Here is an 11,870-nt window from a genome sequence, read left to right on the forward strand (position 1 = left end):
ATGGGGGGACAGTGGGGGGAATGGGGGATATGGATGGGGGGTGGGGAGGGGACACGGGGAGGAACCGGGGTCACATGTGGGGCCGGCCCCCTGACTGGAACGTGGCCTTGAGCCACCTGCCACCAGCCTGTGGGACCTCAGGGACACGGTGAGGGAGCCGGGCCTTGGGGCCCAGCCTGGATGCTGCCGCCTCCCATCCCCCAGCCTCACCGAGGGGCCACTGACATCGTCACTCCACAGGGATCCCGTCCCCGGGTTCTGTGGCCTGCGTGGGAAACACGCAGGTGCAGATGCAGAGCCACGTCCCCACACCACGGGCGTCTGTTCGTATCCCCGAGGGTAGAAAATCCAGGGACGCGTGTAGACGAAGAGCTCTCTGCACGCCTGGAACCCCAGGGCCTTGGGAAGCCGACGTGGGGGGATCACCTGAGCTCAGGAGTTTGAGCCCAGCCTGGGCCACATGGAGAAACCTTGTGTCTAGGAAGAATTACAATCAGATGGACGTGGTGGCAGGTGCACCTGTCACCCAAGCTACACGGGAGGCTGAGGCAGGAGAATCGCTTGAACCCGGGAGGCAGAGGTTGCAGGGCCGAGATGGTGCCATTGTACTCCAGCCTGGGTGACAGAACGAGACGGTATTTCAGAAAAAAACCAATTTAGCCGTTTGCATGATGAAGACCAGAGAATAAAACATGAAGAGAATCTCAGCAACTCACTCTCCAATGCCTTTAGGAAAATGACATGAGAAACATACACACAGGAAGTATTCGGGATTTCTTCCAGTTTAAGAAACAGAATCTGGGGCCGGGCACGGTGGCTCACGCCTGTAACCCCAGCACTTTGGGAGGCCGAGGCGGGTGGATCCCCCAAGGTCAGGAGTTCGAGACCAGCCTGGCCAACATGGAGAAACCCCGTCTCTACTAAAAGTATGAAAAGTAGTCTGGTGTGGTGGTGTGCACCTGTCATCCCAGCTACTCGGGAGGCCGAGACGGGCAGCCATCCTCCCACCTCAGCCTCCTAAGTAGCTGGGACTACAGGACCCATGCCCAGCTCATTTTTTTTTTTAAGAGGGGGTATCAGTATGTTGCCCAGGCTGGTCTTGAACTCCTATCCCCACTCGGCCTCCCAAAGCAGGGGGATTCCAGGTGTGAGCCACTGTGGGATGCACACGACCCGGCTCACACCTGCCCCTACCCACAGGTATTTCTGACCCCGAATGGCGGGGCAGTCACTGCAGAATCAAAAGGAACCTGAAGCCTGCAGCCCTGCACCATCCATGTGCCACTGCACTGACTTAAAGATTCTCACAGGCTGGGCGCAGTGGCTCACACCTGTCATCCCAGCACTTTGGGAGGCCGAGGCGGGCACATCACCTGAGGTCAGGAGTTCGAGACCAGCCTGGCCAACATGGTGAAACCCCGTCCCTACTAAAAATACAAAAATTAGCCGGGCGTGGTGGCAGGTGCCTATCATCCCAGCTACTCAGGAGGCTGAGGCAGGAGAATCGCTTGAACCCAGGAGACGGAGCTTGCAGGCAGCTGAGATGGCACCACTGCACTCCAGCCTGGGCGACAGAGCGAGACTCTGTCTCAAAAACAAAAATAAATACAAAAAGCTTCTCGTGAACGATGAAAACCAAAATGACCATCGTGTCTGCACCGTACGGATCTGCCTCTGCTATAACCAGCAGGACCACAGCTGGGCTGCGACTCAGTTTCCTTACGAAAAGCACCAGGGGAGACCGGGAATTAGTCCCCACCAGGTGACACTCACATCCCTATGGATCAAACACAATCCGAGACACGCATCTCATCCCATCTGTGCGGCCCACACGGTGCTGCCGAGAGCACGTTCAGTCTATGGTTTGGTTTGGGTTTTGCTGTTTTCTGACACAGGGTCTCACTCTGCCTCTCAGACTGGAAGGCAGCGGTGCAATCTCAGCTCACCGCAGCCTCCACCTTCCGGGCTCGAGCGATTCTCTTTACACAAAACATACAGGCCCACATGGACCCTTTCCAGAGAGACGTGGCCCCCGGAACTGCAAAGGTCAGACGGTGTCCATGTGGGAGCCTGTCCCTTTTTTTTTTTTTTTTTTTTGAGACGGAGTCTTGCTCTGTCGCCCAGGCTGGAGTGCAGTGGCCGGATCTCAGCTCACTGCAAGCTCCGCCTCCCGGGTTTACGCCATTCTCCTGCCTCAGCCTCCCGAGTAGCTGGGACTACAGGCACCCGCCACCTCGCCCGGCTAGTTTTTTGTATTTTTTAGTAGAGACGGGGTTTCACCGTGTTAGCCAGGAGGGTCTCGATCTCCTGACCTCATGATCCGCCCGTCTCGGCCTCCCAAAGTGCTGGGATTACAGGGCTTGGGCCCCCCCGCCATGGCTTTTTTTTTTTTTTTTTTTTTTTTTAAAGAGATGGGATCTCACTGACGGTTGCCCAGGCTGGTGCTTTGAACTCCTGGGCCTCCCAGTGGTCCTCCCGCAGTTTGGCCCTTCCAAAGCGCTGGGATTCCGGCGTGACCACTGCGGCTTGGCCGCGGGTCTGGTTTGAAGTTAAAAATGTCACAAAGACAAGTCAGGTAGCAGATCCTCCATGCCTGGAATCCAGCACTTTGCGAGGGCTTGAGCTCAGGAGTTTGAGTTCAGCCCGGGGAGCACAGGCTGAGAGACTCTGTCTCCATGAAAAAAAAAATAAACAACAACAACAAAAACCACACAGTAGCCAGGTGTGAAGGTGCACGCCTGTAGTCCCAGCTACTTAGGAGGCTGAAGTGGGAGGATTGCTTGAGCCCAGGTGGTAGAGGCTGAAGTAAGCAGAGATCACACCACTGCTCTCCAGTGTGGGCAACACAGCAAAATCCTGCCTCAAAAAAAACAAAAAGGTTTCCAGGCCGGGCGCGGTGGCTCGCACCTGGCATCCCAGCACTTTCAGAGGCCGAGGCGGGTGGATCACTTGTGGTCGGGGGTTTGAGACCAGCCTGGCCAACACGGTGAAACCCCGTCTCTACTAAACATACAGAACAATTAGCTGGGCGTGGTAGCAGGTGCCTGTAATCCCAGGTACTCGGGAGGCTGAGGCAGAAGAATCGCTTGACCCGGGAGGCAGAGGTTTCGGTGAGCTGAGATCACGCCACTGCACTCCAGCCTGGGTGACAGAGCAAGACTCCGTCTGAGAAAAAAAAAAAAAAGTTTAGAAAACAATATATACAATATGAATTTTTAAAAAATATTTTCCTGAGACAGAATTTCGCTTCTCACCCAGGCTGGAGAGCAGTGGTGCGATCTCGGCTCACCACAATCTTTACCTCCCGGGTTCAAGCGATTCTCCTGCCTCAGCCTCCCGGGTACCTGGGATGACAGGCACCTGCCACCACGCCTGGGTAATTTTTGTATTTTTAGCAGAGACGAGGTTTCACCACGTTGGCCAGGCTGGTCTCAAACTCCTGACCTCCGGTGATCCGCCCACCTCAGCCTCCCGAAATGCCAGGATGACAGGCGTGAGCCATCGTGCCCAGCCATGCATCTGTTTGGTACAATTTTGAGAAACATAAATGTCTATACACAGACATACACAGGTGTATCTATTATCCATGCATGCATGCCTACAAACGCTCACAAATGTGTGTGTGCATGTGTGTGTATACTTACACATTTTGGTGATATTTGGTGATAATATTCTAGCCCTATATAGGACTGCAGGAACACAACCAAATCTTAATGTTCATCTCAGGGCTGGGCGCGGTGGCTCACGTCTGTCATCCCAGCACTTTGAGAGGCTGAGACGGGTGGATCAGCTGAGGTTGCGAGTTCGAGACCAGCCTGGCCAATATGGTGAAATCCCGTCTCTACTAAAAATGCAAAATTAGCCGGGTGTGGTGGCAGGTGCCTGTCATCCCAGCACTTTGGGAGGCCGAGGCAGGTGGATCACCTGAGGTCAGGAGTTCGAGACCAGCCTGGTCAATATGGTGAAATCCCTTCTCTACTAAAAATATAAAAATTAGCCAAGCGTGGTGGCTCATACCTGTAATCCCAGCTACTCAGGAGGCTGAGGCAGGAGAATGGCTTGAACCTGGGAGGCAGAGGTTGCAGTAAGCCAAGATCGCGCCACTGCACTCCAGCCTGGGCGACAAAAGCAAAACTCCATCTCAAAAAAAAAAAAAAAAAAGAAAACAAAACAAATCTGCAAACCTGTTATAAAACCGCCACCCCCTTGGCCTGACGTGGTGCCTCACGCCTGTCATCCCAGCACTTTGGGAGGCCGAGGCAGGTGGATCACCTGAGGTCAGACGTTCGAGACCAGCCTGGCCAACGGGGTGAAACCCAGTCTCTATCAAAAATACACAAATTAGCCGGGTGTGGTGGTGCATGTTTGTAATCCGAGCTAGCTGGGAGTCTGAGGCAGGAGAATCATTTGAACCTGGGAGGCGGAGTTTGCAGCAAGCTGAGATGGACCACTACGCTCCAGCCTGGGCGGCCCAGAGTGAGACTGTCTCAAAAAAACAAACAACGGTCACGGTCACGCCCAACCCACTCAGACTGAACCCTTCTCTCAAGGGCTATGGATAAACAGCTCCAAGTTTAAGAACACAGGCTACCACGAGACATGTTCATGTTTTTGTCAGCAGAAAGTGACAAAACTCCAGGACAGGAAATTGCAAACATCTAAGATGATAGTAGGTAAAATATCAGAGCAATCTTTTTTTTAAACACTTGTGAAGGTGCACAGGTAAATGATCAGATTTCTTAGATTTTTTTATTATTATTTTTTTTGACACAGAGTCTTGCTCTGTCTCCCAGGCTGGAGCGCAGTGGCGTGATCTCGGCTCACTGCAAGCTCCGCCTCCCGGGTTCAAGCCATTCTCCCGCCTCAGCCTCCAGAGCAGGTGGGGTTACAGGCGCCCACCAGCACACCTAATTTTCTGTGTTTTTAATAGAGTTCTATGTTGGCCAGGACGGTCTCGAACTCCCGACCTCTAGTGATCCACCCGCCTCAGCCTCCCAAAGTGCTGGGATGACAGGCGTGAGCCACCGCCCCTGGCCTAGATTTACTGGATTCTAAAATGCACAATTCTCTTATATCTTGGTGTGTCTGAAACCAAGGTCGTCTCATCATCCACAGGAATCTTTAATAGTGTGAGATTTTTTTTTCCCCCCAACAGTGATTACATCAATGATACATCTTAAAACTCACTGGTACTTCAAAGTCAAGGAAACAGGAAATTCCCAAAACCAGGGTGTTTCTGCTAAGCGGTCTGCGGCCTCTGATGTATTTCGAATACCAGCCACGGTGGGGCAGCCGCATCTCACCAGGCAGGCATCCGTAACGGTTTCAGGACCGACTGAGTGGCCAAATCACATATAAAAACCTGAAAGAGGCCAGGCGCGGTGGCTCACGCCTGTCATCCCAGCACTTTGGGAGGCCGAGGCGGGTGGATCACAAGGTCACGAGTTCAAGACCAGCCTGAGCAACATGGAGAAACCCCATCTCTACTAAAAATACGAAAGTAGCCGGGCGTGGTGGCAGGCGCCTGTCATGCCAGCTATTTGGGAGGCTGAGGCAGGAGAATCCCTTGAGCCCAAGAGACGGAGGCTGCACTGAGCTGAGATCGGGCCACTGCACTCCAGCCTGGGCGACAAGAATGAAACTCCGTCTCAAAAAATAAATAAAAATAAAAATAACTGTAAGAGCCCAGCGTCCTTATACGAAGGCTGGAATGTCACCAAGGCCCACCAAGAGTTTTGCCGAGGCCTTTCCTGGACCTTGAACCATGAAAAGATTACGAAGGAATTCCCAGCAGGACCCATTTGGGTTTAAAGAAGTTTTACTGGGGGGTCTGAAGAAACTCCCCAGGCCTCCACAAACAAGGTTTCCTAGGGTGTAAGGGATCTGTCCAAACCTCCATGGTTTACCAGGAGATAAGGGTAATCAGCACCCCCCGCCCCCCAGACCCACCTATAGTGAGACAATTTACTGAGGCTCCAGAGAAAAGTCTTTAGGACTCAGACCTACATTATAGATTAGAAAAAATTAATGCTTCATGCCTTTTTTTTTCTCCTGAGGCCGAGTCTCAACTCTGTTGCCCAGGCTGGAGTGCAATGGCGCGATCTCGGCTCGCTGCAACCTCTGCCTCCCGGGTTCGAGCGGATTCTCCTGCCTCAGCCTCCTGAATCGCTGGGATATCAGGCACCTGCCACCACGCCCGGCTAATTTTGTATTTTTAGTAGAGACGGGATTTCCCCATGTTGACCAGGCTGGTCTCAATCTCCCGACCTCAGGTGATCCACCCCCTCAGGTGATCCACCGGCCTCGGCCTCCCAAAGTGCTGGGATGACAGGCGTGAGCCACCGCAACCGTCCCACTTACATCTTTGCATGAATGCACACTTTACACATATAGCATACAAGGTACATAAGCTCTGGAAAACTTTGTAATTTTGAGTCTGGTGATAATTTCCAGACCTTCTCCCTGTACCCGGTTACAGAAATAAAACCTGTCCTCTCCCAGTTCATCCGCGTCGCGTTGTTGGGCTGTGAGAAAAAGCAGGCCGAGCTTCGGTTTGGTCTGGGAACAAGAGAAGTGACATCATGCCATCATGATCGGTTTTCTTCCCTCTTTTCCTCTATCAGGACATAGTATCAATAACAGAGAAGACAGTAAGACATTTACCACCATCAGCAAGAATGTTAATCCCCACTGTTCCCCTCCCGCATCTCCCAAAACCACTGGAAGAAACGAAAGCAGGGCCAGGCACGGTGGCTCACGCCTGTCATCCCAGCACTTTGGGAGGCGGAGGCAGGTGGATCACCTGAGGTCAGGAGTTTGAGACCAGCCTGGCCAACATGGAGAAACCCCGTCTCTACTAAAAAAATACAAAATTAGCCGGGTATGGTGGTGCCTGCCTGTAATCCCAGCTACTCAGGAGGCGGAGGCTGCAGTGAGCCCAGATCGTGCCGTTGCGCTCCAGCCTGGGCAACAAGAGCAAAACTCTGTCTCAAAAAGAAAGAAAGAATGAAAGAAAGAAAAGAAAGAAAAAGGAAGGAAGGGAGGGAAGGGAGGGGAGGGGAGGGGAGGGGAGAAAGGAGAGGCGGGGAGAAAGGAGAGGCGGGGAGAAAGGAGAGGCGGGGAGAAAGGAGAGGCGGGGAGAAAGGAGAGGCGGGGAGAAAGGAGAGGCGGGGAGAAAGAAAGAAGGCGGGGAGGGGAGGGGCGGAGCGCAAAAAAGGAGGGGTAGGTGGAAGAAAAGAACGGACAGGAGGAGAGAGGAGATCTGGCGTCCCAGCGGAGAAGCTCCCAACACAGACCACACATAACCCTCTGGAAACATCTGCTCCTGTGAGTTATTTAGAGACAGGGATCTCACTCTAGGTGGGCCCCGAGCTGCAGCTGACAACCAGTACGTCACAAGCTCACAGCAGCCCGTTAAGCCTCCCAGGCCTCAGGCGATCCTCCTGCCTCAGCCTCCCTACAGTAGCACCCGGCGAAGACTAGGCTTACCACACTCACCACATCAAGTCCAGCTAATTATTAATAAAATTTTCTGCAGGCCAGGCCCGGGTGGGCTCACGCCTCGTCATCCCAGCATTTGGGAGGCGAGGCGGGGATCACAAGGTCGGAGATGGAGCCAGCCTGGGCAACATGGTGAACCCCGTCTCTACCTAAAAATAAGAAAGATTAGCCGGGCCGTGTGGCGGCGCCTGTAATCGCCAGCTATTTGGAGGCTGAGCCCAGGAGAACCTTGAAACCCCGGAGGATGAGTTGCAGTGACTGAGATCGTGCCACTGCACTCCCACGCCACGAGGATGAACACAAGTGAGACTACTGTCTCAAAAAAACAAAAAAATAAAAAAGGTATTCTTATAGAGAAGAGGGTCTCACTTTGGACCAGAACTATGGTCCCAGAGGAACTCCGGGCTCAGTCAAGTTCCTCCTGTGTTGGCCTCGACGGTTGCTGGGAGGACAGGCCTGAGCCTACCCGCACCGGCCACCTGACAGCTTTTTCGTCTCCCCAACAATTCAGACCAGGAAGAGGCACAGCTCAGCGTAAGCATCCTGAGCGACCGCCAGTGGCCGCGCCCCAGGTCCCTAGAGCAGCTCTGTCCCTGCAACGCAAAGCCTCATTGCCGGACCGAAACACTGTGCAACGTCCGCCTCGCGTGCCCCAGAGCCATCATCCCCCCAACCGCAGGGCTCACCCTCCCAAGGACCCCTGGCTGGGGTCTGGGCCTGCGAGGTGGTCCGTGAACTCGCTTACGGACACTCCTTCTGCTCAGCCTCCTGAAGCCCTTGGATGGCTTGGAGGGCACAGGGACCAGGTACTGAAGGATACTGATGGCTACACACACGTCCCTGAGCTCACCCCCTGGGGACGCCCAGAGCTCCTCCCACAGCACCTTCGAAGCTCTCATTCCATCTCTCAGTCTATTAACAGGGCAGACGGAGCCCAGGAGATTGACGGCTACACACACACACGTCCCTGAGCTGTCCACCTGGGGACGCTCTCATTCTATCTCTCAGTCTATTAACAGGAAAGACAGAGCCCAGGAGATTGACAGCCACACACACACACACACACACACACACACACACACACACACACACACACACACACATGCACGTCCCTGAGCTCTCCACCTGGGGATGCCCAGCGTTCCTCCCACAGCCCCTTCAAAGCTCTCATTCTGTCTCTATTAACAGGGCAGACGGAGCCCAGGAGATTGTCAGCTACACACACACACACACACACGTCCCTGAGGTGTCCACCTAGGGACGCTCTCATTCCGTCTCTCAGTCTATTAACAGGGAAGACAGAGCCCAGGAGATTGACAGCTATACACAAACACACACACACACACACACACCTGACTTCACCACCTGGGGATGCCCAGAGCGCCTCCCACAGCACCTTCGAAGCTCTCATTCCGTCTCTCAGTCTATTAACAGGGCAGACGGAGCCCAGGAGATTGTCGGCTACACACACACACACACACGTACAGAGCCCAGATTGACAGCTACACACCCCCCTCCCCCCACACACACACACACGTCCCTGAGTTCACCACCTGGGGACCCTCTCATTCCGTCTTGCAGTCTATGAACAGGGAAGACAGAGCCCCGGAGAGGCCTCTGTCCCGCGCTGCCCTGGCAAATCTGCGTTCCGATTCTGAGTTCAGCGGTGTTAAAAAAAATAATAGTCTACATCCCCCGCTTAGGGCTACATATAGCAAACCCTATTTACCCCGGCTAGGCACATCACGATTCCACCTGCAGAGGCTCCCACTACTGTCCTAGGTCCATCCCCAGCTTGGCGACGGTTCCAAATGCCTCCCCCGACCGCCCCCCAGTCAAGGTCTTGCTCTGTCGCCCAGGCTGGAGTGCGGTGGCGCGATCTCAGCTCACTGCAACCTCCACCTCCCACGTTCAAGCAATTCTCCTACCTCAGCCTCTGGGGTAGCTGGGACTACAGGCACCTGCCACCATGCCCAGCTAATTTTTGCATATTTAGTAGAGTCGGTGTTTCTCCGTGTTGGTCAGGCAGGTCTCGAACTCCTGACCTCAGGTGATCCACCCACCTCGGCCTCCTAAAGTGCTGGAATTACAGGCTTGAGCCACCGTGCCTGACCTCAGACACCTATTGGTGCTTCTTGTTTGAGATGCGGTCTTAACTCTGTCACCCAGGCTGGAGTGCAGTGCTGCAATCTGAGTTCACTGCAGCCTCCACCTCCTGGGCTGAAGTGATCCTCCCACCTCAGCCTCGGGAGTAGCCGGGACCACAGGCACCCACCACCATGCCTGGCTAATTTTCTTTTCTTTTCTTTCTTTTTTTTTTTTTCTCGTAGATAAGGGGTCTTACCATGTTGCCCATGCTGGTATCAAACTGCTGGGCTCAAGCAATCCTCCCACCTCAGCCTCTTTCCCAACGCATAAATGGGGGAGACATTTCTGCACAGTCCCCGCTGTCTCCCCCATTCTGTTTTACAACTACGGTCACATAAAGTAACGCAAAAAGGCGATCCGCGTTATTCCCCTTAAAACGTAGCCTGGAGCTTGCAGGAACCTGGCAGGTGGTAAAGATTCAGAGGCCAGGCCGGGCGCGGTGGCTCAAGCCTGTAATCCCAGCACTTTGGGAGGCCGAGACGGGCGGATCACGAGGTCAGGAGATCGAGACCATCCTGGCTAACATGGTGAAACCCCGTCTCTACTAAAAAATACAAAAAACTAGCCGGGCGAGGTGGCGGGCGCCTGTAGTCCCAGCTACTCGGGAGGCTGAGGCAGGAGAATGGCATAAACCCAGGAGGCAGAGCTTGCAGTGAGCTGAGATCCGGCCACTGCACTCCAGCCTGGGCGACAGAGCGAGACTCCGTCTAAAAAAAAAAAAAAAAAAAAGATTCAGAGGCCAATTGAGATCACACGAGTTTAAGCTAATTCCGGTGATTTTAAGCTAATCAAGGGCCCCTTTCACGCAGGTGACTTTAAACGAATCGAGTTCTCCTTTCACAGAACTAAAAAGGGAGGTTAATTTACACAAATGCGCAGGCTACAGCCACCTGTCCTTCCTAGGAAATTCGGGCGGAAAATGTCACCTCTCACACCGGTAATCCAGGCCCTGCAGGGCTGTTAGGAAGGGAATTAGCAGCTGGGATACCCCGATCCTACAATGAGGGGGGATTAGCAAACCCTCCTGAAATACCAAGAAGGCTAGGGGTTCCTGCAGACGCTTAAGGAACATGCCAAATGCAACGGATCTGAAAAATGCAAGAACTGCTGGTGAGGGCTGGGGTTGCGGGACGCTTTGCACAGCACGGGTCACAGTTTGTGGGGGAGCTTCTCTGGGACCGGCTGCCTCTCACCATCCCCTGGACCCAGTGGGGCGCCGCTCGCATCTTCCTGGCATCTCCCAGGCCCCTGCCCCACTCACAGCTCCTCCGCAGGGGCTCCCGAGGCTGGACTCAGACCCGCTGGATCCCATCCAGGCCCCCAATGTAGACTCAGAGACCCCTGGGATGGACTCGAGGCCCCAAAGCAGACTTCAGGACCCTCAGAGCTGGACTCCACCCTCCAAGGCAGCATTCGGGACCTCACGGCTGGACTCGAGGCCCAAGACAGACATGGGGACCCCTGGGAGGCGTCCGGGACCCCCAGGACACGATTCGAGGCAGACGTGGGGACTCCTGGGCGGTGTTCAGGACCCCCAGGGCTGGACTCAAGCCCCCAAGGCAGACAAGGGACCCACCTGGGCGGCGTCCGGGACCCCCCAGAGTAGGTCTCCAGCCCCCAGAGCAAAGGTGGGGACAACTGGGCGACGCCCAGGACCCCCAGAGCTGGACTCAAGCCCCAAGGCAGACGTGGGGACCCACCTGGGCGGTGTCCGGGACTCCCACGGGGAACGCCAGTCTCTAAGGCAGACGTGAGGACCCCAGGCGGTGCCTGGGACCCCGGGCTGGACTCGAGCCCCAAAGCAGACATGGGGACCCCTGGGTGGCCTCCGGAACCCCAAAGCTGGACTCATGCCCCCAGGGCAAACGTGGGGACTCCTGGGCGGCTTCCGGGACCCCCACGGCGGCACTCCAGGCTCCAGAGCACACGTAGAGACCCCTGGTCGGTGTCCGGGACCCCAGTGCTGGACTCGAGCCCCCAAGGCAGACGTGGGGACCCCGGGGCGGCGTTTGGGATGCCCGGGGATTGAAGTCAAGCCCCCGAGGCGGCGTTCCGCACCCTCGCAATCAGACTTGGACTCTACCCAGCGCGGAACGGGGTAGGACGGGAGCGAGAACGAGGTGGGTGAGGGCAGCGCCGCTGGGGCTCGGAGTCTTGGCGCCCACATGGCCGGCGGCTGCACCGGGCCCCGGGTCCGCCAAAAATCTGCCTACGCCTAATAA

The sequence above is a fragment of the Rhinopithecus bieti genome, unplaced genomic scaffold (assembly GCF_001698545.2).
Source record: "Rhinopithecus bieti isolate Rb0 unplaced genomic scaffold, ASM169854v2 scaffold_9824, whole genome shotgun sequence".
Lineage (NCBI taxonomy): Eukaryota > Metazoa > Chordata > Mammalia > Primates > Cercopithecidae > Rhinopithecus > Rhinopithecus bieti.